The 25,041-nt window shown below is 40.1% G+C and overlaps 1 long non-coding RNA gene across 3 annotated transcripts in view; it reads left to right on the top strand.

Annotated features, from left to right (window-relative positions):
* Positions 1 to 853: 853 nt before the first annotated feature.
* Positions 854 to 25,041, top strand: part of LOC310895424 — a 105,776-nt gene continuing 81,588 nt past the window's right edge. For 2 of the 3 annotated variants that reach the window (XR_014580671.1, XR_014580672.1), the window contains exons 1-2: positions 854 to 1,083; positions 9,506 to 9,606. This is a non-coding gene — a long non-coding RNA (uncharacterized lncRNA). The remainder of the gene's footprint in view (positions 1,084 to 9,505; positions 9,607 to 25,041) is intronic. The other variant, XR_014580670.1, reaches the window with a different exon arrangement.

Genomic DNA, 25,041 nt, shown 5'->3' with positions numbered 1-25,041 from the left:
ACTGGACAAGCTGTGCTGAGTAATCACTTTATAACCAGCTGTGATTAGGCATAGGGCCCAAACCAAAAGCCAGGTTCTGAACATGCCTGAGTTTTCTGATTCAGATCAAAACCTCATGGCTCTTTGTTTCTATAATATTGAAACGAGTCTCCGGTTCTTTAATTTGGAAATAAACTCAGATTTGGATTCCAAACCTGTAGCTTAGCTTCATCTCTAATAGCGCTGATGTTCCACAGAGTTTGATTTCCAGTCATTCCCGCAGATGTGTGTTGTAAGAAGGATGCTGTTCCAGTGGAGGCTGCCAACCTAGAAGCGTGGCTCCTTCTGCCATGTGTGACACAGGGGACTAAGACAAACAGTTCTGCTAGCACTGCACATTGGGGAGAAAGACGGAAAAGCGATAAGCAAGTTTTTTTTTTCCTTATAGATAAAATGTTTTTTTTTTCCTCTCTGCTGCTGCAAATTTAGGAGAGAGCATAAATCAGAATTTATCTGCTTTAGGATTGCAAGACAGGCCCAAAAGTAGTGGGAAAGTTTTTAAAGGGAAAGCAGTATAAAAGACAAGCTATTGGACATAAGAAGAAACCATGAAGAACAAGTCCAGACACATGAGTCAGAATGAGTTGAATTATAGCTATGCAACTCTTAAAAATAAATAAATCTCTATTAAGCTCTACAGACCTATTCCCTAAGAAGGATTTCTATTGTGCACAAGATTTCAGGTTGTGTTTAGGAATACTATAAAGCATAGTCTTGTCAGACTCCTCTATGGTGCTGAGGTATTTTACCCATCAGCTCACAGGTGAAGACGTCAAAGCCCCGAGAGGCTGAAGGACTTGACAAGGTACACCTGCTGAACTGTGCTGGGGCAGAGCCTTGTTCTCCTAAAAAACTCTCTTATGTCTTCTGCACAGTAGTGCTCTTCTCTGCAGGCAACAAATGTGCCTTTTTAAGTGTAAAGTGTGTTCTCTTGTGTAATGATGGTGGTAGGAAAGTTTTCAAGGAGTGCTACTGTCTTGGTCCTGTGTTTGAATAGTGACAACAGGGCTCTGGAGGGAATGCCTTGGTCCTGCAGCAATCGAGGTAAGTAACGACTGGGTGAGATAATAGCTGCATGCAACAACAGAGCAGGTCTGGCCTAGTGAGGAATTCTGTGGAAAATTCAGAAATTCATATTTTGGTGGAAGTTGTAAGGAAAACCACAAACAGATGACAGCAACAACAAAACAAACCAGCAGATTGATCCTGCACTTGATTTAGTTAATTTTTAACTCACTTTAACTCCTATTGATTTAAAGGAGGGAGAACTAGCATCATGCATGCAGGAATTTAGAGACAGGGTTTATTTCCTTTCTCACAATAAAGGCTTTCCTCCGAATAAAACAGTGGAAGAATTCACACAGTAAGGAGCTGTTCCTCTAATAATCTGCTGGTAGAAATAGGATAAACTGTATATGTTGTAGTTCCATATAAAAAGAGATCTTCAAGGAGGAGTTTTGCTAAGAAAAGTACAGAGAAAATTCTAACCCAGAGCACTTTTAAAGCAATTTTATCTATCAAAGCCTATTTCAGGCAGAAATCCTTCCTGAACCAATGCTGATGCTATGTTTATAATCATGGCTGTATGTATCCTCTGTCAAATGTAAGCATTTTTTTTTTTCTTCTAATACATATATCTTTCTAGACAGAATCACAGAGGTTCTGACTGAGTCCCAATTCATTATATATATCAACATTTTTTCAGTTCTGAAATGTCTTTTTATTCTTGGGAGTATAGACTGGAAGCACCAGAACCTACTTTTAGGATTGAAATGAACTTAGTATGACTTCAAAGGTTACAAAAATTCTCAGATTTCACACTATTCCTATTTACTAATCTGTGAATTTGCATGTGAATTTAGGGACTTAAATGTAGGTGTCCATCATCAAAATCGAGGGTTGATACCAGTTAGCAGAGTGATGACATCCATTTTTCAGACAGGCTCCACCACTGTAAAGATTCACAGACCATCCTGTTGAAGGACTACAATGTGATCCAAAGCAGAAAAGTAATTTTTTTTTTCTAAGGTATTTTAGTTGATAATTTGTTTGGTGTAAACACCAAACTATCGCAATTTGCTGAACAATTAAGCTCTGATTCTGTAAAGCATGGAAGTACATATGTTTTTTAAGTTTCATTGACCTTAGTAAGTGCTTACATGCCTTGCTTATGTCTTAGTGAATCAAGACCTTATGGTTGCTTTTTATACTGAAACTGTGAATGCCCAATTGAACAGATACAACGGCAATCTGTGCATGCTCATGCCTTGTTTACTAATCAAAATGGGCTGCTTTGTTTAAACCTGAATTAAACTCAATCACTTTGGTTTATGCTTTCAGAAGCAGTCTGAGATGTGTGCAGACTGCACTAAGGACACTGAGGACACTGACATGCTCCTTTTTTTTTTTTTTTTCTTTTCTTTTTTTATTTTATAGCTACCTAGATAAATTCAGGGTAAACTTCTCCTCCCTTTTGAGGAACTTGGGCAGTTCCTCAGATTACCGCTCCTTGGTTTAGCTGGGTGTGCCTTTAGTTTTTAATTAATGCTGTTAAATAAACAAAACAACTAACAAACAAATCCCAAAGAGAAATAAACCACAAGAACAATTTTGAAATACTCATAAGAGCTAAGCCTGAGTCCCAGCATATGCAATGTTATGGCCATGACTCTGCCCTTGACGTGTCCTTTTGCTCCAAGAGGAGGCATTTGTTCCTGGGCAGAGGGAGAAAGGTAACGTAAGACTCAGTGTGGGAAGTAGCGTGAGCTGCTCGGTGCCGACTGTGACTGCCCTCCTAAAATCTGGGGTGGGCGTTGGCTTCTTTTCTCAGTTTCTCATATAGTGAATGGAAATGCCAATATAAATTCCTGTAGGAATTAATTAGGAGTATTGGTGCTCTTAATTTCTGTCCTTTGGGAGGAACAGAAAGGTTCCCCCTACCTTCTGCTGTGGCAGGCTGGGAGGTGGCATAGTTAAGAGGCGCTGTGTTGAAAACAACTGAGGAGAGGCTTCTCCTTTGTTTCCCATTTCTTTCCAGGTGGATCATGGGCAGGTCCAAAATTGGTCCTTCATCTCCCACCAGTCCTGCATGGGCCAGATCCATGTCAAGAAAGACATTACAAAGGCTGAGTATGTCGTGTCTTAGTCCCAGGGTGGGAATAAATCCTAGCTGATAATCTGGTTTTTGTTGGTTACCAGACACACTGGAGTGATACATCAGAAGCAGTGTGCCTGAGCATTGCTGAGACTTGGTAGCAAAGTCCTGGAATAAAGGTGTAGGATAAAGTTTCCAACTTAATAACATTTAATTGGTTTAACTTAGAGACTTCTAAATGGTGCTAGAATGGATTTTCCTTTGTTTAGCTTCTTTTGGTGTGGCTTAGCAGATTTTAACCATCTAAAACTGACTCTTGGTTGAGGGGACCTTAGGTGGTACAGCACATATCCTTTAGCGGAATAATGAAGTGTTTACATTATGCAGTCCTATTGTGAGATCAATCAGGCTGCAACGCTGGATGTATAAACAGAATCTGCAGGTGGTCCCTGCGTCTCCTTGCCCAGAAGACATGCTTTAATCCTCAGGAAGTAGGCAGAGTAGAGGTTCCAAGAGGCAGCCAGCCCAAGCAAAATAAAAGAACAAAACCAGCCTGAACAATGCAATGCATGTCAAGCTTATAGCATGATCACTACAAATAGCAACTGACAGGAGACTTTATGACAACTCACCCATCAGCTAAAATTGCCAAACTTAGGATCCTAGGATTAATGAGCATCTTACTCAGGTGGTGCAAGCATGAAATGTGAGGCAGAAAGAGTGGATAATGCATCTCATGTGGCCTCCAAATGGCTTCCTGCCTTCCAAGCTGATTTGTTACCAGGCAAGTTCACTTGTGAAAAATCTCTCCATCTCTGCATCTGCTCTACTTTGCTTAGCTATTATAACCCGTAAGTAGTTCTGCCCCTGATGCTGTAAGCAGAATGCTAATTATTGAGTTACTTGGATCAAAAGGTGGAAAGCAAATGGGAGAATTGAGCATTCACACGTTAGTACCTTCGGTGTGGGGATCATGCTAATAACTCAGACACACAAGCACTTCAGGAGCGGGAGTGAAGTAGTGTGGTTCAAGCTGGTCTGAACAGAGATGTAAATGAATGGTCTCTCAAGAGGTTTTAGCAGTATTCTGCCAGGGCTCTCTGGAATGGAGGAAATTTTTGCCTGAGTAAGGGCAAAAAGGGCATGACTCAAATAAAAAGAGGTAAAAGAGGATTTTTTGACTATGGAATAATGAAACAAGTAGATGTCAATTTAGAGGAAAAATAATAATAATAATAAAAAGCCAAACCCATGTAGTTGAGTTGGCTTACCTGTAGTTTGCTATAGGGTTGTTTTAATTAGACTTGTGAAGCAGGGAAATGCCAACTGAGACGTTCTGGAGCATGAAAAAAAATATTTTCAAGCTGAAACATGGAATGATGAATTGAATTGTCCACACGGGTGCATTCTCTTCCTCCTTTTGAAGAGAGAACCTAAACCAGTTGAGTCAGGAAGAAGTGAAGGGTAAAGCTCAAAATGTCTGGAGCTCTCCTGTCTCTTAAGATTCTTATCTGAAGTGTGTTTAAGCCTTTGGAGAAGGACTTGCAATTTTAATCTCATGATAGTTTTTTTTTTCTTTTTTCTCTCCACCCCAAAAGCGTTCACACGTTTCCTGATTCTGAAAGGACAAGTCATACCTCAGGAATGACTTCTTGGAGTGGTTGGGAGGTGGGGACAGGCTTATTAATTTATTTTTAGCACCTTCACGTTTCATTCTACCTCAAAACAGGAAGGAGATATTTGTAGTATGTGGAAAAGGAGAAACATGTCAGCTCTTTTGCTACTAAAGTCATGCAGGTAAAATATGTGAGGACGTGGGCAATTTTTATGTCTGACAATCAAATCCATCTTAACAGTGTGAGGATGACCTTTATATGGGCACTAAGATGTTGACCATATACCTCACAAGATCAAACTTGCCTGCTTCCTGAGGCAGGATTTTTGTTGACAAAATTAGAAATAGCAAAGTCTACATTGAGACTTACTTCCCTTTCAGCTACTCTTAGATCTCAGTGCCTAGCTCCGGTTCTGATATATCTTCTTCCCCTCTAACATTATTGTATGCAGGCCAGCAAGTATAACTGGAAGGTAACGTCAGTGCCATGTCCCCTCTTCCAGGGCAGCCTTACATCTCTTCCATGCTAGCCTATTATCACATTTATCTATCATATAACATCTGTTCAAGCTACTTTAAAGAAAATGCAGTGTTGGTTTCCAGTGATCTTACTCATTTCTGGATCATGCATATTTGGATTTGCTCCAAAGCCTGAGGAATGGTTAGACCTGAGATTCTCTAAATGGTGTCTTTCTTGAAAAACACATATTAGGAATTCCTCATTGCACAGAACTTAGGAAAATCTTGCATGGCTTAACCTGAAAATTACAGGCAACATTTTTCTTTAAAGTCCTTGCTATTTATTTACTTATAGGAATATTTATAGCAGCTGAGCAATATTAGTCTGTAGGGCAACTCCATAGGGTAGAACTTGGACTGTTTTTGTATTGCTTATGGCCTTTTGCTCTGATCCTACAGAACTGCGTGAGAGCTCTGCTTTTTGAGCTGTTCCATGGGAGACAGTGAAACTAAAACTTTGTAAAGTTAAAATCATGCCCTCTCTTTGTGAAGTTCTGACTTTAGCGTGTCACAGGAGCTAGTAGGCTGTTGACATGAAGAAGCAAGAATAATTGGGGTGCAAAAGATGATGGGTTGCTACTGACAACTATTACTGGTTTTCTTCATATATATATATATTTTTTTCCTGCTGGTCATGGAGATTGTATGTCAGCAAGTCCTATGTAAAACTGGTATCGGTGTAACAGTTTCCATTAAGTTATATTACAGAAACATCCCTTTTTGGTCAGAATGGTTTAGGGCTAACAGGAGTGCTTGAACTGTGTCAGATGAAAAGGGGGTCTCAAAACAATGTCTTTATGAGAGTCTCTAAGAATGATCAGGCTCAAGAGAGCTGTCTAATCATCTCTAAAAAACTGTCCCCAGAGCTCATGTTCCTTTTGAAAATTTATATACAGGTCTCGTATAGTTTATGCTTAGCTTTTTGCTTCTGGTAGTCCCAGAGCAGCTGAGTTGTTATTGCACTTATACGGAAGGTCTTTGATGTGTTTGGAATTAATCCGTCAATGGTGACATGAGAATCTATTCTAAACTAGTGATGTGAACATCTTGTAAGTGCAGACACTTACAAAAATGACAGCAAATTATAAGCTGAGACCCCAGTTTATCATCTGCCCTACCCATTTATCGTGAAGTAAGATCTGAAGGAAAAGGAAATAGTGGGTTTAGAGATTTTTCTAGAATGAATTGCCTAGAGTCATGCATATCAGTACTTGGGAGAATTACTAGAAGGCTGCAGGAGAAGAATCACAGTTTGAGATGTACTAAAAGATGTACAAGAAGACAGCATAAAGTTAATTTGTCAGTGACTCTTCAAGTGAAAAGTCAAGGCAAGAAGGTTGTGTGTGTTGGTTGGAGAGTGCTAAGTGAGCAGAAGAATGGCATGGGCAGAGCTGAGGAAGTGACCCTTGGCAACTGCTTTGACCTATGTGGAGCACTGAGGTGGAAGCAAAGGTAGACTAGGTCACAAAAATGGTGAAGTAATAGCCAAAACAGCAGAAGATTAGGCTTCTTAAGGACTTCTATGTAATTTAGGAAGATTTTGCTTTGTTTACCTGTTTTGTATGTCTTTGCCGTGAAAATCTGAAGATGCTTGGCTTATTTTAGATAACTCAACTGCAAATGAGCAGCTAGGTATGATGTCACAGAGTTTTCCACAGCAAACATGCAATATACCAAAGCCATTCTAGTGCAAAGAGTTCTTGTTTTTTTTTTTGGTTGTTGTTCCTTTGTTTATTTTAGTAGCATTTTAGTGCTTATGTAGTTCTGCACTTCAGTTTTAAAAGACTGGGGTATCTCAGGCCATGAGGAAGAAGTCAGGGTATTCTTAACCTCAAAGACTGCATGCAACCCCTACGGTTTCCAAAGTGTCCAAGCTGCAGATTTGAAAAAACAGAAGGATAGCTGGTACAGTATATGTTGCTGTATGTTTGCCTTGTTCTTACGTACTTTCATAAATAGCTGCCACTGGCTATGAGATGCAGCTTTCTGATATCCTGTGCTATCAGATACAAGATAACAGCTGAAAGTTATGCAGCTTTTCTTCCATCTAAATGCTACTAATTTGTACACTCTTTGTGGAGGAAGCATGTTAAGTAGCATCACGTGTCTTTGCATAGTTGTCTTCCAGTGGACTGAGGAAATCACCAAATTCTTCCCAACTCCTAGGTATTATGGAGAAAACAAAGTAGAATAGTAGCAGATGCTGTAGGTAACTTCAGTCTCAGCAGTTAATCCTCTTTTTCTTCTAAATAAATGATCTGTGTAACAAAAGTGATTCTCACTACAGCAAGCTGATTACACAGCACCTGTAAGCCTTGCTGAGTTGCCTAAACAGATGAGAGAAAGAAGCCAATGTTTCCTGAACTGGTGAACCATGTGAGGAAGTGTGTATCTAATGTAGCAGGCTGGATCTGCAACCTAGAAACACCACCATGTGATGAGTCCTTACAGAAGCGGCAGGATGTGACTTTGAGATCTTTTGGAAAACTGAAGGTAGAGGCAATGTAGGACATGGGCATTAACTAACTGAGTTAATTAAATAAGACTCAGTATGAGGTGCTGTGAGACAAACACACTAAGTTGGTGCAGCTCTCCAAAATACCTTGTTTAAAACCAGGCCTGCAATTTTTAGGTGCTCACAAAATGTCAACATGCTCAGTCTGAATAAGAAACTTGGTCCACATATGTAAAACAAGTTCATGTATACGTACTCCCTTAAGAGCTATATAGGTACATATATATTCTACCAATGTAAGACAAATATGGAAAGATTATTCATAGAGCAGGACTGCTTTTAAATTGCCTGTGGCCTGAGCTGGATCCTACATGCATGTAACAATTAATCAAGAAAAAAGGGTAATATTTTTTCTACCCCATCTTACAGGTGCGGAAACACAGGCACATGGAACTGAAATGACTAACATGAGAGCACAAAACATATGAGGGACAGAGCACAAATTACTCTAGAGTAATTTGCCAAAAATCAAGTGAGCAGAAAACTCCAGCACTCTTGGTATGCAGAGAGCCGGAAACATCTATTGCTATTTGACCTGTAGTCAGTTTACTATTTTCTGCTTCTCAGTCAGACTGTTTATTTGTTTCAGCTGCTTTTCAGGATGACGATTTGTCTAAGAATGTGCTGGTGTTTAGCAGGAAGGGGGTGTCTTTTAACAGGCCCAACTACCTGAGAAGAAGTATTGAAAAGTGAACTGCATCACTGAGCTTAAAACTCACCCACTGCCTGACAAGCAAAAAGAATTCAGTCAGTGAGCAAAGTGTACAGCCTTGCATCTTGAGGTGTTACCTGTTTTATGACTGCATGGAAAGGATTCACTGTTCAGTTAAATACAGTTCTGATAGCAGGGCTGGGTCAAGGAGTAATTAAGTTTATCAGGATCCGCCATTTTCAGACTCTTCTTCATGCCAATCATTGTTATTCTTGTAGCAATTGTATTAGTTAAATGATGACTGCTCACGCAATATGAGATTTATGGCTTTTAGGAAACAAACATTACAGAAAATCAGTGTCATATTTTTAGGAAATGTGTGAGTCAGTCTCTGTAAGTACTGGAATTTGGGTATAGGAACTGGCTCTCCCACCAAAGCTCTCGAGGAAGAACCAGGAAGAGGATGGATAAATGAAGGTGATCAGGCAACCAATTAGACTGATGTCTTCTGACTTCTCTTGTCAGTCATGCTGACTGCCCTTTTTGTTTTCAGTCCAAGCAATTTAGGGAAGGGTGCTGTCACTTTGTAATGAGTGGAGGTCTGTTGTCAGTACAGTAGATGTAACTAGCAGTCACCACAACTTAAAAATATTCTTGCATCTGCTATGAAGTGAGAATAGCCTCCTGGTAGTTTCTGTTCTTGTTGCTTCTGATTACAGCAGCCCCAGAATCATTCCCCGCTTTGTGGGAGAAGGATTCTGCAGTGCAGAGGAATTTTGCAGGAAGGTTGTAATGGCTTCAGGCAATATTGCATTAATAACTCTCCTCCATCATTTTCCCTGCCAAATCTTAGCCTGAATCATGAGATACGCCCTGTTTGTCTACACTTCATGCAGCCCCTCCGTGGCACCTGCAGAACATGTATTAGCAGCACAATACCCAGCATTTTCTTTGCCTTTAGACTGTCTGTCACAAGGTCAGGAAACAAGAGGGATGTTGCAGTCCTGAGCCTTGGAGAAGGATCCTCAGCAGAGGCAGCAGTATAGCACTGAGTGTTTTTCTCCTTCACAGGGCATGTGGGTCCAGAAGAGCGTCCTCTGTGTTCCTCTCTCAGCGTGAGATTCCCCTCAGCTGGCTCCAAGACTCGGATTGGCATCCAGAAACGGTCAGAGGTCTGGGTAAAATTTGATGTGGAAACTTGGACATTGCTAGCATTACTTCTTGCTTTGTGTTTTTTAAACATGTGGTGTAGATGGGTAGTCTGAGAGTCCAAGAGAAAGATGGTAATCTCTCCCTCTTTTTGAAGCAAATGGCTGTTCAGCAGGTTGGAGATATGCTCCAAGACTTCTGAATTAGAAAGAAAGGAAAAAGGAGTCTTTTTCTGCAAGTCTTCTTTGACTTAAAATAAATAAATAAATAAATGAAAATGAACAGATAATTAAATTAAATAATAATTAATTAAATACAAGTTAGGATGTGGCAAAAGATAGCATATTTCAAAGGTAGTTTCACTTGCCAGCTGGTGGTGATTATTCATGCTCTCCTGGTATAATTTTGTCACTCTGAAACACTTGGCATCTATAAGGTCTCGTATGGTACCAGGTAGTGATGTGCTGGCAAGCTCTGTGTTAACACAAGAATGCCTGTTTTTAGAAATATTTGGAACCTTTAGCTTTTAAAATATTTCTTGAATAACTACTCATTCAGACTTTGGGATCTCTCTCTTATTATTTGCGTATGGCAAAATTTTCTTAGATTACTGGAGGCTCAAAGAATATAATCACATTTACCTGAGTCTAATCAAAACACTACTATATAAGGTGTGCAATTTTCAGTAGACAAGGGCACCAAATAAAGTGATGAGCTCAGCTCTGGCTACCCTTGATTCTTTTTATCAACTCGGTAAGCATAATGCATTTACAGAAACATTGAGGTAGTATTGAAGTGAGTGTGTTACGTGCTATTTGACTTCCAGAGTGAGATGCCTAAGCCTGTTCTAACTTAGTACATGCTTAAAGTGAAAATGCAGGTTTGACAGTCATTATCATGGTTTGCAGTTATGTCTGAGAAACAAGTACATAGAAAACAGTTTTTCTTTCTTACAACTACTTCATCTTTTTCTGATGTAACTATATAGGACTCCATTTGCAGCTATTTGTATTCTGACTCACTGGCAATAGGAAACAATCAAAAAATAATAAATATATAATAAAGTAAATACCAATGATTATTTTAATGAACGTTTATTGATAGGACTAGCATTATTAGGTTCTCATGATCTTTCAGTCCCATTCATTCCATTAGCAATGTATTTAGTGACATGCTTTCTCTGTGTAATCCACTCTATGAGGGGAAAAAAGCTAAAAATTCACAAGGTCTATCTTTATGTATACAACAGTGCATGTGCAGAAGCCCTTTTACAGTTAGGTAGATGTTTTGATCTTTGTCAAACTTCCTTCATCTGCAGGAAGTCTGAGTTCAGGTTAACATTTGAGGTTGTTCCCATTGAAGTACAAAGCAGTTCTTCTTGCATACATATCTTTCCAGTAGATCAATCCATTAAATATGAGTTAAAGGGAATGCTTCAAGATAAGAGTAATGGAACCATCATGAATTTATCTTAGACTTTACCTGAATACAGAAATGAAGGCCAGGTTTAAAAAAGTAAACCAAGAACTAGTTATTCACATTAAAACAAAACAAACAAAAAAAAGGGGGGGGGGGAGGGAAGGGGATGCTGTGATTTATAAAATATCCTTTAGGTCTTAGTCTTGTGGCTTAGAAACTCACTGAGACTTCCATAGTTTTTCAGAGAATGTTAACACTGAATTAGGATTAGGGGAAAAAAGAAATCAAAATACTTTCTCTTCCCCTTTTTCACTGCAAATGGCTACTAAATACAGGAAACCATATTGCCCCTTTTTCTTGTGGGGGAAGCTGGGCGCAGATTTTTCCAGATCTATGCCTGCTCTCCTGGCTAGCAGCCATGATGTGGGGGTGGGGAGCATGCTTGCTGCTGCACAGCACCCCAAGTTTACAGCAGCATTAAGAAGTTACAGTAAATGTTTCTGTGAAACTTCTCCTCTCCCAATCTGAATGTGACTGCTGTTAAGACAAATCTTCCCTGCGTGACCTGAGTTCAGAGGTAAATTCTCCTTTGCACACATGATCCAATTATGTACTTCCAATCTATGTAAATGTGAAGATGAACATAGTCCTTTCTTCTATAAAAGTGATTATGGATTGTCACAAGTTGCCTCAGAATGACTAAGCTTTTGAAACAAATTATGCAAGTATAAATTACTGCAACTCCAGTAATGGAGTTGCACTGATTTATACCTGCAGTGCTATGGCCTTAAAGCATTCTTTTTTTTTTTTTTTTCAGGTGGTTAAGCCTCTAGCCTACTCTTCAGACAGATTTACATAAAATTACCCTTAAAACATTAGATTGTAAGGACTTGAGAAATCAGTTTTACACTAGAACAGTGTGAAATTTCCATTACAATGGAGAAAATGTAAATATTTAATAGCTATTTTCATTACACAGATAGGTGTGGTTCTTATAGTGCTGTTTCCCCGTGGGGGGAGGAAAAAGCTGCATACATTTTTTTTTTAACTACAGAACTATGAACATGTGACGTGAAATCAGTTGAGAGATTTGAAATCCATTTTTCCTTTTATCTCTAAACAAAGCAATTAAATTAAACACATGTACATTAATATAAAGTTAAAGTTACAATTATGATCATGGAGTCTTTGAAATCGGTGGCAGAATTCCCATTCTGTAATGATGAAAGCCAACACTCAGTATAGGGAAAAAATAAAAGACTTGGCGAAAGTTTTTCTTCCTCCTGGGACTGTAAGAAGAAGCAGGCTGAAAGTGCTATCACTCTATAGCAATGTTAGACGAAAGGCACACTCCTACTTGCAATAGTATGATAGCTGATTTTCTGTTGAAAGTATTTTCTTATAGAAAATCAGCGTCGTTTTTTACCCCCAGTAAATGCATTTTTTTTTTTTAAACTGTGTTGCACTTTGCGCTTGTCGTGAAGATGTTGCCCTTGGGCTTCTGTAGCTCAGGAGAATTCTTGTTTTCCTGAATGAATCAGGTGCCTTCTTAGGCTACTTTTGCTGTTACAAAGAGTGGCCAAGGATGTGCCTCTACATCCAAGACCTAGTCTGATTGGGAAGCTTGATCTGGCCTACAGAAAAGAGGTCAGAGCAGTATTCTTGGGTTTCTAAGATGCAAGGATTGATCCTTCTGCTGGAGATAGCTCTTTGTACTGACTAGAGAGAGAGTCTGGGCAGCTAGTTTAAGCCAGACGGCTTTTAAAACAGTTAAAGATAGGTAGGACAAATCTCACTTAATGTGGTCTGGGTCTCTGCATGTGTTCCATTTTGTTGGTAATTCATTTCATTGAAAAACATGGAGCTAGAGTGTGGGAAATGATGTAGCTTGAAGGAAGGGGGATCTTGTGATTGTGTACTAAGATTTCACACATTTATATGGAAGGCTTTCACTTAGATTGTAGCTGGACAGAAGATGCAGAAGGAAATATGTGGATAACAGTGGCACAGCACTGGATTTCTTGGCTTGCTATCCTGGGGAAGAGCCCCAGTACCAGCCCTTTCTTGTGGCATTTGAGTGAGTCAAATGAGGCCAGTTTTCTTATATATTATTTGTTGCAAATTAACATTTACTCTGTGGTACCACCTTAAGGTCTGACCAGGTCAGGAACTCAGAATGCTAGTCATAAACATGAAACAAATGACTTTGCCTGTTTCAAAGGCTCATTAGAAATTTTCAACAAATTCTTTCTTTGTGTTCCAGCTCTCAAGTAAGTGTTTACTGGCAGGAAAGTTCAAGAAAGCCGAGAGTGTTTAGTACAGATGACGAATGCAGAACCATGAGTATTCCCACCAGAAGCCAACTTCTAGGACTTAATTCATTAGGGAAGAGAAACATAGTATTCCAGGTGACCTGTCTATGTAGCTTGAATTACAAATACCAGCTAGTTACAGCAAACTGTTCAAGTGCTCTGTCTGGACTTACTTATGAGTAAGCCACAGCCTGCTTGTGGGCAGACTACAACAGGGAGATCACTCTGATTATCATCATGGGCAAAACAGACTCAGCATACGGGAGGTTAATGTGTTATCTATTGATAAACTAGAGTAGTGAGAACTAAAAGCACCTTCCCTCATCCACCCTCTTCTACCTCCTCCCACCGAGCGGTGCAGGAGAAGGGGGAATGGGGGCTGTGGTCAGTCCCTAACACTTCATCTCCGCTGCTCCTTCACAGTCACTCTCTGCCCCTGCTCCACGTGGGGTCCCTCCCACGGGATGCCGTCCTTCCCAAACTGATCCCACAGGCAGCAGCTCCTCAAGAACTGCTCCCATATGGCTCTGTACCACAGGGTCCATCTCCCAGGAGCAAACTGCTGCAGCACGGGTCCCCCACGGGCGGCAGCTCCCCCCAGAGCCCCTGCTCCTGCGTGGGCTCCTCTCCACGGGCTGCAGCTCCGGCCCGGGGCCTGCTCCTGCGGGGGCTCTCCATGGGCCGCAGCCTCCTCCAGGCCACATCCATCTGCTCCACCGGGGGCTCCTCCATGGGCTGCAGCGTGGAGATCTGCTCCGTGTGGGACCCACGGGCTGCAGGGGGACAGCCTGCTCCACCAGGGGCCTCTGCACAGGCCGCAGGGGAAGTGCTGCTGTGTGCCTGGAGCACCTCCTGCACTGACCCTGGTGTCTGCAGGGTGGCTTCTCGAATGTTTTCTCGCCCACCTCTCCTATGTGCTGTTGTGCACGATTTTTAAACCTGTCTTAAATCTGCCTCTCCTAGAGGCCCAACCATCGTCGCTCAGCTGGAGCTGGCTCTGATCTAACATGGGGCATCTTCTGGTCTCTTCTCACAGAGGCCACCCCTGCAGGTTCCCGATGCCAAAACCTTGCCGCATAAACTTAATGTAACTGATGGCAGAAATAGATGCTGCTCTGAAGAATCCAGTCCCCAAGCTTCTACCCGCTTATTTGGGAATATGTGCTCTTAGAAAGATGCATAGCATCATAAAACTTCTTGGAGAACATGGTCTTTTATCCAGTCCTTATAACTCAGATATATATAATTTATGCATGTATGTGTATATATATATATATGCATATTCATATGTGTTTTATATACTTGTTTTAAATAAATATATGTATATAAATAACATTTAATATATTCAATATAAATGTCATATATAGAACATATATGTATATATATGTACCTGTTTATTTCCTCTGTCCTTCTCAATCTTGCTATACCCTCTCTATGGCATCTGGATTGCATATCCAGTCTTTAGACTGTCTTTATCAGAATTAGTAGTTTTGTACTCTTAGCTTGTTATGTCTACCGCCATTCCTCCAGTTTTCCACCAGTCTTTTTGTTTTTCAAGAGTCATGGTGTAGCATAGCTAGAATAGCCATTTGTACAACAGCAAAAAAGGACCCCAACTTAGAAGAGGGAAGAGAATGAAGTTGGATTTAATCCATGCTAGTCTTTACCTCTGGTTGTAGGTGTGACCTTAGAAAGTATTTAGTATATAGATATACACACATGTAGAAACAAGTTGAAATACAAAATGAATTCACAACAGATAGATCATGCAAGACTAATCTGGGTTTGATTAGCTAATTGATGAGCTAAGGAACTGGTTGAAGCAGAGGTGATAACATAACTACGCTGGAGGTCCTGCAGGCTGCAGTTCAGTGATTTATCACATTCTGACTACTTGTGATCAAGAAAGAATAGAGGGAAAAAAAAGTAGAGGGGTTTACTAGGGTAAAACTTAAAAATGAATGAATAAATAAAATTTGTCTCACAAGAGCAGAGATACTTGGTAAACTTAGTGTAAAAAAAGTAAATGAAATCTCAAGCACTTGTCTGTTCGTCTGATGCATAGATGCCTGACGAGGAAAAGAGCTGTGTTTGGTGCCATGCATCTCCCAAGTGGTCCATGGGTGACTAGGTATCTACGTACCACAGACTGAAGTGTATAGCTAGCTGACCAAGTAAAATCATGTCAGGTTGTACAAGCTTGGGATCTTGCATTGTAGAGCTTGGAAAGCTACGAAACACACAGAAGAACTCATGCCCTACAGATAGCTATTACTGTATTTCGTCAGATCTTTCAGGCATGTTACAAACACTTTTCTCCTGGATGAATCTGGAAATAATTTACCAGTTTTCATCATGAGTTTAAGTTTTTACAACGCCTTTAAATCTCGCCTAAAATCAGAAAATAGTTTTGCTGTGAGGGCAGCCAATGACAATATTTCTTTCTATGAATGGCATAAGGAAACAGTTCATGAGTTCAGCCTGAACTCATGTTGTTCCTCCAGACAGTTTTGTGACATGTGACACAATGTGCCTCTGTAGCACATGATAGATGGTTAATCAAGTACAATTCTGGCAGTGATTGTGGGTATTTAGATGTTTATCCCGCGTTCTCAGTGATGTGATTTTTCTCTTAATCTCCTGCATGGTGCTTGGGCACAAACACAGAGTCGTTGTGCATGGATGAGTAAATCCATGTGTACATGCACATACACGTGTGTGTTATCCTTTGTCTTTTGGGGAAAGCCAAACTATAAGACAAGGAGATTATTCAAACAATGATACGGAGATGGGCCAGCTTCTCTGGAAATCTTTGTAAAGCCTATCTTGAAATAAATATTGAATACATTAGGGAAGTAAGATATTCTTTCATCAAACTGTGAACTTAGGGGCCTTACTACTTTTTTGGGGGGGGACTGAGCAATTGAATTTATTCAAGAACCTTTTGTTCAAGGGTTTGAAATCTTCTGGGAATTTGGACTCTGTTTTGCCTTAGTGTAAACATCAACAGTCTTCTTTCAGGTTTGAGTTAATGAGGATCGCATATCATCATCCACAAAAGTGTAATTTGTAGGGGTTAAATCGATAGGAAAGAACAGTTATTAGTTGTCTTTTGACTCAGTTTCCTATCTACCCTGTGTTTCTGCCTACACAGTGATTTCACACATTGAACAAGCAGTGGAAATAGTGCTGCCCTGCAATACTGAGTGCTTATACTTTCTGGCATGATGCCATAGTGCAAGGTCCTCTCTGTTTCTGACAACATTGCAGAAAGTCAAATGTTGTCATAGTGTGCCTGATAACATGCCCATAAAGGGCCGTACCACTACGCCATTTTTTGTGTCATATTGAACATGGAAAATTTTGCCTTTAAAGACAATAATTGCGTGCTTGTGGAAGAAGCATGGGGATCTGCATCTGCTCGCTGACAAACCTTGGAGATCGTATGCATGCTCGTGACTCATCCTGCTTGATATTAGACACTGTGTTTGTTTAAATTGCACAACATACTGATCCCACCATGTACCAACTGTTTCCTCGTGTTATCCGTCTGGATCTGTTGTCGTGCCTCTTCATGCATGCATATTGAACAGTGAAGCCAAGTGACACTGTAATCGCTAATTCCATCCTCTGATTTGGCAGGTCCCTCCTACATTATAGCTGCACAAAAATAAATAAATGACACTAACTTCAGTCCATACATTGTCAGCATGTTTAATGCTGTGGGTAAGCAGTTTGTTTTAATAACTCGATTTGGAGGAATTGCCTTTCATTTCCTTGCAGATCAGCCATCTGAATATTCTGCTTATGTGCTGTGTTTAAAAGTTTTCTTACAGGCAATAACCATCAGTCTTGAAGCTCAGCTGAGCTCTCAGGAATGTTAGGGGCTAGGAGCTATGGCTGGCTGCTGAGCAGAGAGATCTGTTGTCAAATGGTGCAGCAGGCAAGTGTCTAAAATTCGGGCCCGGCCAAACCAAATTAAACCTCTGTTTCTAAAGGCAGTTGAAGTGCTGGTGCCGGGAGTCCATTGCCGAGCTGTGTAGCAACAGGTTAAGTGAACAGGCCAAAAAATATTCCTAGGTGCAAGAGGAAGAGCAAGCGTGTAAGCCCACTGGAACTTGCATGCTTATGTTCAGTCCTGACAAAGTCCAGGTCACTCTGGCTCCAGATGCTAAGGACCGATTTCAAGTTTCAAGTAGACCAGTGGGTGTTTTTCTTTTTCCTTTTCTTTGGAATAGAACCAAACCTTGTGGAAAGCATTTTTCCCCCTCTGAGTTTATGCTAAAAGTGCTACAACAGTCCACATGGAGTAAGGAAATGCTGTTCCCTGAGAAACTGCCCATGAAACAGAATCTTTGCGATATTGAAACCTGATGGTATTAGCACGGAGAAAGTATCACTAGACATCTTTTCCTTAGGCATTTGGTGTCCACTACAAGCTAATAATTGTTTTAACCATTGAGGACACTGCATTTTCTTTTGTGCTCACGAGAACATGTTTAACATATCTTTAACAGACATCATGCTGTCTGCGTTAGCATTACTAAGCGTAACAGGCGAGTGAGCCGTGCATGCTGTAATCCTTGATTTATCCAAATTGTACTCAGATTTTTCTGGGTCACTTGTAAGAGTGTTTTCTTTTTATTGTGTACTTCATCAGATGAGCATACAAAGTAGGAGGTTAATCCTCACTGCATCAAAGAACAGGCATACTTGAGTCTACTGCAAATGTTTGGGAGCGAGAAGAGAAAGCAAAGTCTTCCATAAGCCACATTCGTTTTGCCAAAATGATTTGTGTCAAAGTCTGCTAGTTCTGCACTGAACTGTACCAGATAGCATATACAGCAATCTTTTTTTTGCATATGAAGTGTCTCTTTTAGATAACTCAATCCAAGAGTGAAATTGTTTTCCTACCCAGAGAAAATTGCTTGATGTCTGGTCATTAGCATAGTTCAAAGCTGGAGCTGTTCTATAGATATTTAACATTTGGAGCAGTTCATGGAACCAGTTGGTAAGGAGAACACAGTGTACTTCCAAAAAAGAAACCTCTCTGTTAAGAAGGGATAAGTTAATTCCTGGGAATTTCTTTCTCAAATCCCAAGTGTTCTTTTTCTTGTTAAAACTACAGTGATGTCTTCAGACTCTTTAATTGGTAATATTAAAATGTTAATTTCTGTGAAATTTCTGACTCAAATGTCAGTTATTTGTATTCTGATGAGCAATCTTTGGTTGACTAAAAGGAAACTGTAGGTTGCTATAATTTGTTTTTAAGGCTACTTACTTGATAGGGCAAGCTGATTCATATTTTCCTTGTTAGGGTCATCTTGGCTGTTATATAAATGCAATACTGCTAATGCATTTATGTAACATGAATTGCATTTTGTAGTGGAACAGATATGTGTGCAATGTGTAACTGTAATAATACCCAGCTTCTCTTCACATTAGTAATTTGAACAGTAAGACAGAATCCCTCTTTATGGCTTCACCTTGGTGAACCTGGGTGGATAGTGAGGCTGATGGTGAAGATGGAACATTCAAGGTTATTATTAATTGGGTGGAAATAATCTGACCAAAAAAAAAACAAAAAAAGGAAAAAGTTGTACACGTCAACCCATGTGTAAGTATGAGAAGGGACTCTGCAAGTCATTGCAAAGACTTTCTTAAGAGGTGCCCTGAAGCAGAAGGTCTCAGGGAAGCTCTGTCAGCACCTGCAGCTGCATGGGCTGGAAGTCCCATTTTGGGCACCTGCCTTGCAGGCTGTAGGGCTGTTCCTGGCTCTGTGTCCCAGTGCAGTGGGAAATAGGCACCTTGCACTTTCTCAGGGACACAGACTCAGCTAGCCTGCAAAGCACTCAGCACCTGGGGCAGAGTGGGCTGCCTGGAGAGCCCCTTGACATTTCCCATGGAAGCAGGAGCAGCTGGGACCAGGGCAGATGGTTTTCTTCATCCAGAAGTAGTGGATCTCACCTGAAACCACTGTTAAAGAGCAATCTCCTCCATGTGGATACCATATGCCCAAGCATTATGAGGAGAGATGTGTGACAAAGGTGCTCCAGTTGTTACCAGCATATGGTGTCGAATGCAAATGCCTTATTTTGATACAGCTATTGCCTTTGAATAACTGATGTTGCAGATGCATTCAGGTTATCTTCAAAATGAGTGTTAGGGATTACCTAATGTAGGTGGGTGTGTGAGGGCAAAGTAATCTGTGTAGGACATATTAACACTCTAAACAGGAGGAAGCTGATCACAGTGAAGAAAGTGCTGCAGACCTGTAGGAGTGTTAGCTTTTTGGTTTCTCTAAGTTCACTTTTGGATTATTGAAATCTCTTAGTTGTCTTCTGTGGCTTATCCTTTTCCTGTCTGTAGACTGTGTAGGGCATTGGTTAGGTGGCAAAAGGAAACATTTTCAAAAGCACTGACGTTTGAACAGCACATGGTGAAGTTTTTGCCATAGAAATTGCCCAGAAGGTCTACAGCCTCATATCAAAACCTCATTTCTTCTGGAAACATCTTCAGTTTCTGAAAACACCCTCGTATTCCAACAGCCTGCACCTCAGTCTGGCAAATTGTCCTGTGACACTCGTATAATGCCTGATTTGATTGCTGCGTCTGGCAGCACCTAGGAAAGAAGCCACTGAATTGGAAAGAGAGTTACCTCTGGTCCAACATAAGAAGCATTTTACTTGTCTCATGGGATTCATGGTGTTTCATGGCTAACAGCTTAATTATTTTCCACCCTGTAAACATGTTTACACTGAGATTAACAGGAAAATTTATCCAGGAGAGGAAAGTATGTTTCAGAATATTTCTTGAAATGGAGTTGAAGTTTTAAATCTTTGTTGGAAATTTACTGTGTTCTTCCCTTCATTAGCATGGCTTTTAAAGAAAAGTTAGACAAACGTCTGCCAGGATTGGTTTAGGCATCACTGATCCTACTTAGATGACCTCTCAGGGTCCATTTCATCCCTGTTTTCTCTGATACTGTGACTTTCTAGGCTCATTCTTATGAGTTTCTAAAAATGTTTGAAGATTAATGGTTAGCAATGAAATTGCTACTTCCACAGACCATTAAAGCAGCTGCAATACAATAAGAGTGAAAATTGCCAACAACTTAGCGTATATTGGATTTAGACAAAGTAAATTGCTTCTTGTAAACTTTACTGCTGTGTAATTGTCTAACAGTTTTTTTAAGAATGTTCCCTAAGAAAATAAGAGTTTTTTTCTTCTTTTTTTTTCTTCTTTTCCTGGGAGTCCAACTGAAACTTCTAGATATCTTATATAACAAGCGTTGTATAATTTGACAAAGAGATTTGTTATTTGTGAATTTTGTATAAACAATATAAGTCTTTCAGAATCTGTCATTGCCTGAAATAGGAGCCACAGAAATAAAATGGTGAAATCACAGAATGGTTTGGGTTGAAAGGGACCTTAAAGATCATCAGATCCCACCCCTGATCACAAACAACTGCCCGGGTGAACTGAATTAATTCAAAGGCAATAGTACTGCAGGGCAGAACAGAGGCAGAAATCTATTTGTAGGTGAATGCCCAAATGCTTTTTCCCTCCAGAGAGACTTGCTCTGTGTTGTTATTATTGCACTGTTACGTGACTTCTCTGTTCTTATCTATGGTCAACCCCCCCCCTCCCCCCACTCCCCTGTTGTTTAATCAGAAGTTTTCAGGTAAGGGCACATTACCACATCTATGAAAAATGTTTTGCTGCCATGTGATTTGGTAGTCAGTCATTACCTTACTATCAGATAAAGCCTATCTGATTTGAGCGTTTTATTCACTGTTGAATAAACATTTCTGATAATTTTATTTTTTTAATGGGAATTACTGAAAGAGTAAAGCTCAGATATTGCCTTTTGGAGGCTCGCCAGTTTAAGAGGCGCCATTTTATTTCCTTCCAGTTCCCCAGCAGGCTGTAGGTGGATCTCCCACCCATCTCCCTTTTTCTGAAATCTTTGTGCTATTCCTAGCTGAAGCAGATCCACTTATTCCTGCATTTCTTAGTTGATTATTCCTGGCTTAGCAAGCACGGCAGATAGGTGCTGCTGTGAATTCAGGTTAATGTGGGCAGGATTAGATCAGATTTCTAGTCAAATTAGGGAAAATAAAAGGAAGGGGAAATTGCATAGCAGGTCTCTGCGCATAAACAAGGAGCTCTGATCTTCCCCAGATGTACCAATTGCCAGCTAACTCCAGGCTGGTTTCCAGCTCTCTTCCTCCAGTGAGCAGCACCTCACTCCTCAGTGAACACTGCCAGTTTCAGAGAAAGATAGTACAAAAATCTAGCTCAATGGAAGCCAGAAGCAGCAAGCACGAATGGCCCTAAAGCCTGTGAGACTCATCATCTCTGCAGGTGAGCTTGCAGTCTGATGGGGATCCAGTTGCAGAACCAGGCCAGCCTTTGTTTCTTCTCAGAAACAGCAAAATTAGCTGTGCAGATGGGAGCTCGACAAGCAGGAGTTGATGGGAGAAGAGATCTATGCAGGTTTTCCAAACTGCTGCAATCTTCTCTCCTCCTCCTCCTTCTCCTCCTCCTCATGTACGCCACCACAAGATGTCAAGGACGTAATGATTGCCCTGCTCTCCTAGGGGTGAGGAAGGAGTTACTGTGTGCAAACTACAGTCCCTGAGCAAATTGTCAGAAGCGTGGTTAGGCTTGAGGGAACATTTTTCTTTTTTAAGAAGAATGAAAATATCTAAATAACAGTGTCAAATTTTATTTTGGATGGGAAAAATTCAATATGGAAAAAAAGCCTTTTTTCTTTTGAAGGAAGGATTTTGGAATTTAATACTTTTTGTCCTCCTTTCAAAGACATGTTTAAAAAGTCTTCTCCTCATTTTTCTTTAAATGTGGCAAAAGAATTTTAGGGAAGAAAAGACAATTTCCCACATTTATTACATTTTCTAAAACTTTCCAAATCCATTTGTCAGCAAGGGAGGAAAAAGATGATTTTTTTTTTCTGTAATAATATACTTCACTCATGTATCTATTTTAATTGCAGTTACTTTAGCTTTTAAATAAAAAAAAGCTTTTCAATGGAACAAAATCCCCCCCCCTTTTTTTTTAAAGTTTTGACAGCCTTCAACAAACTTTGGCTGGAGTGATGAATATCATCACGTAACCAATGTTTCCTTTTTCTTTACTCATTGCAATTCTATCTGTGAGTCAGATTATTCTTTCAGCAGCATTGAATTAATAGTAGGTGGCCCGCTTTCTCCCATTCATGGCAGAATTTCTCTTTTGAGTTGATTTTCCTGGGAAAATTGGCTCATAATATATATATATATATATATATATATATATAAAGGAAAACAAGTTTTCACAAATGTTTTGAATGAAAGATTCAATCAATATTTTTTTAAGTTATGACGTTAATTGCAGAGAGAGTGCATCCTTAACTATTTACTGCAATCACTACCTTTAAGTTTGCCTAAGTATTTTTGTTCAGACCCTTTCTGTTAGTGGGCCAGAATTACCTATAATTTTCACCACTGTCCAGAATCTTCCACTCTTGATTTCTGTAGAAATCCTGTTTAACACCCAGAGTCTAATGTCTCCCTTTTCCATTCTAACAGTCAAGCTGCAGTTCTTTTTTCTGACATTCTAATGCTAGTGTGATGCAATGAAGTGATAATTTCTTTAGCACAGTTAGAAGTTATGTGGGAACATGTATAACAAATCCATTACACAGGATTGGAGACAGGAGTGCAGTGTTGACAAAGGGCAGGGCTTCATGATAATGTTTGTTAGCTCATTCTGCGTCTGGTAAAATTCAATTTGCCATTTCCATAAACTGGGTCTGAATCCAGGTTAGCGATTGCAATCAGGTTGGCTGGCACTAATGCTCAAGAGTATTGTCTTTAGAGAGATAGGCTGGGCTGGGCTGATTGTTACAAGGGATGGTTAAATTCAGGTTGGATAAACAATGAGCCCTAGGGCAAGACAAGACTGCTTGTGTTCTCTTCCTCCTTTTTCTTTTCTACATTTTCCATAAACTCTTATAGCATTTTTTAAAACGTTGAGTGTTCCTATCATAAATAAATGCTTGTTCTCTGAATGAAACTACTGAGAAAAGAAATACTCAGTTGAAGGTCATTTCTTAAGAAAAGTAGCAGATTCCCATGTAAAGGCTCCTCACGGTGATGTTTATCACTCTAAAAAGTTAAAACAGTATAAAATGCAAACTTCCTTGTCTTTAATCTGTTAAACATTCACTGTGCAGGGTTTTGAACCATCTTGCATCCTCAATGGATCTCTAGGCCTTAGATTTCTTGTCTGCTGAAGGGAATAGTGTTATTTGCAAGCTTCTACAAAGAGGTTTGAGATCTAGCCCTGTGAGTACGCTAAACATTTCAAAGCAATAATGTTAATAAAGTTAGAAAACCTAAACCTATGCTCATTCCAGTGAGATTTAAGACTGATGCAAAGACTTAATGAAAACAAAAGACTCCAGAAAATGGCTTGTTTCTATCATCCGAGAGGTTACCTGGGCAATCTTTTCCTTATTTGTTGCTCTTTGATGAATACACTACCAACATGTTTGTCTAACTTGGGCAGGTAGGGAGGATGGTGATCTCTCTTTTAAAAACAGTTCTTTGAAAGGTGATAGATGATCTACTGAAGGACAAATCAGATAGGATCTGAAATCATGTGGCAGCTTTTCCTTGGAGTGATGAAGTCTCCTTTTGTTAACATTTAGATGGTTGTATAGTTCATCAGGTTGGGTCAAACAGGAATATCTGATCTCTGGCAGTAAAAAAGCATCTGCCCTGTGGTGACCAAGGGGTGACAAAGCCTCTAATCAGGTGAGGGAGTGCCAGTGGACAGGTGCTTTCCTGTGTCCTCCAACATCCAAGGCTTTTAAAGGAAGTTTACACAAAAGTTGCATAAACATTTTTTTTCCCACCAGCTCTTTCCAGGTGTCCTTTGAAAATATACCTGTGAAGCTGGTAAAGCATAACAGAGAGCAATGGCTTTGTCAGAACAAGTTTTTTTCTTTTTTCAAAAATTCCCTTCTTTACTTCTGCAGTTTATCTTGGTTAAAACCAGCAGTGTGAGCACGCAGTTACATCTCTCAAAGATACAATCATCTGCAAAACATCTCCTTAAATAAACAGCCCTCTCCTACAAAAGGCAGGTATGCCAGGGGTCAAAAGGGTCACTTCTTTGTTAGATTTTTTTTTTCCCTGCAGTGGGACAAATTTCCCATGTGAGATTTGCCTATGTATACATGCATAGATACATAGCCTAGCTTATATATATCTATAGCTGCCTATAACTGCTAAAAATGTATACAGGTATATGTTTATATGCATGTGTACATGTGTGTCTGTACCATGTTTCTTCAGCTAAGCCATGGACAACCCGTGATAGACACAAAACAAAACCAGTGAGTCTCCAGACAGCCTTAGAAGAATGCAAAGTCTGTTATGCATTAAGTGGATGGAGTAAAAGAGGTCACAGTGTATTGTTTGCTCTTGGGTTGCTTGCTCAGTTTTGCCAGGGTGGAGAGCTGCAGGGGCAGCTTTGGAAGGCAAAGTTACTGGTAGAGGAGGTCCCTGAAAGTAGATGAAATAGGGGTGAGTGGGTGAGTGCCTTGGGATCTGCCTGTTAGCAGGGGTGGTTTTTTTTTTTTTTTTTTAGCAAAGGAGTGCTGCGTTCTGGAATAAGCTCCTCTGCATACCTGTTCAGGAACTCACATCTTTTAATGCT

This window comes from Anser anser (assembly GCF_964211835.1).
Source record: "Anser anser genome assembly, chromosome: 2".
Taxonomy (NCBI): domain Eukaryota; kingdom Metazoa; phylum Chordata; class Aves; order Anseriformes; family Anatidae; genus Anser; species Anser anser.
This window is presented reverse-complemented; position numbering and strand designations above follow the sequence as displayed.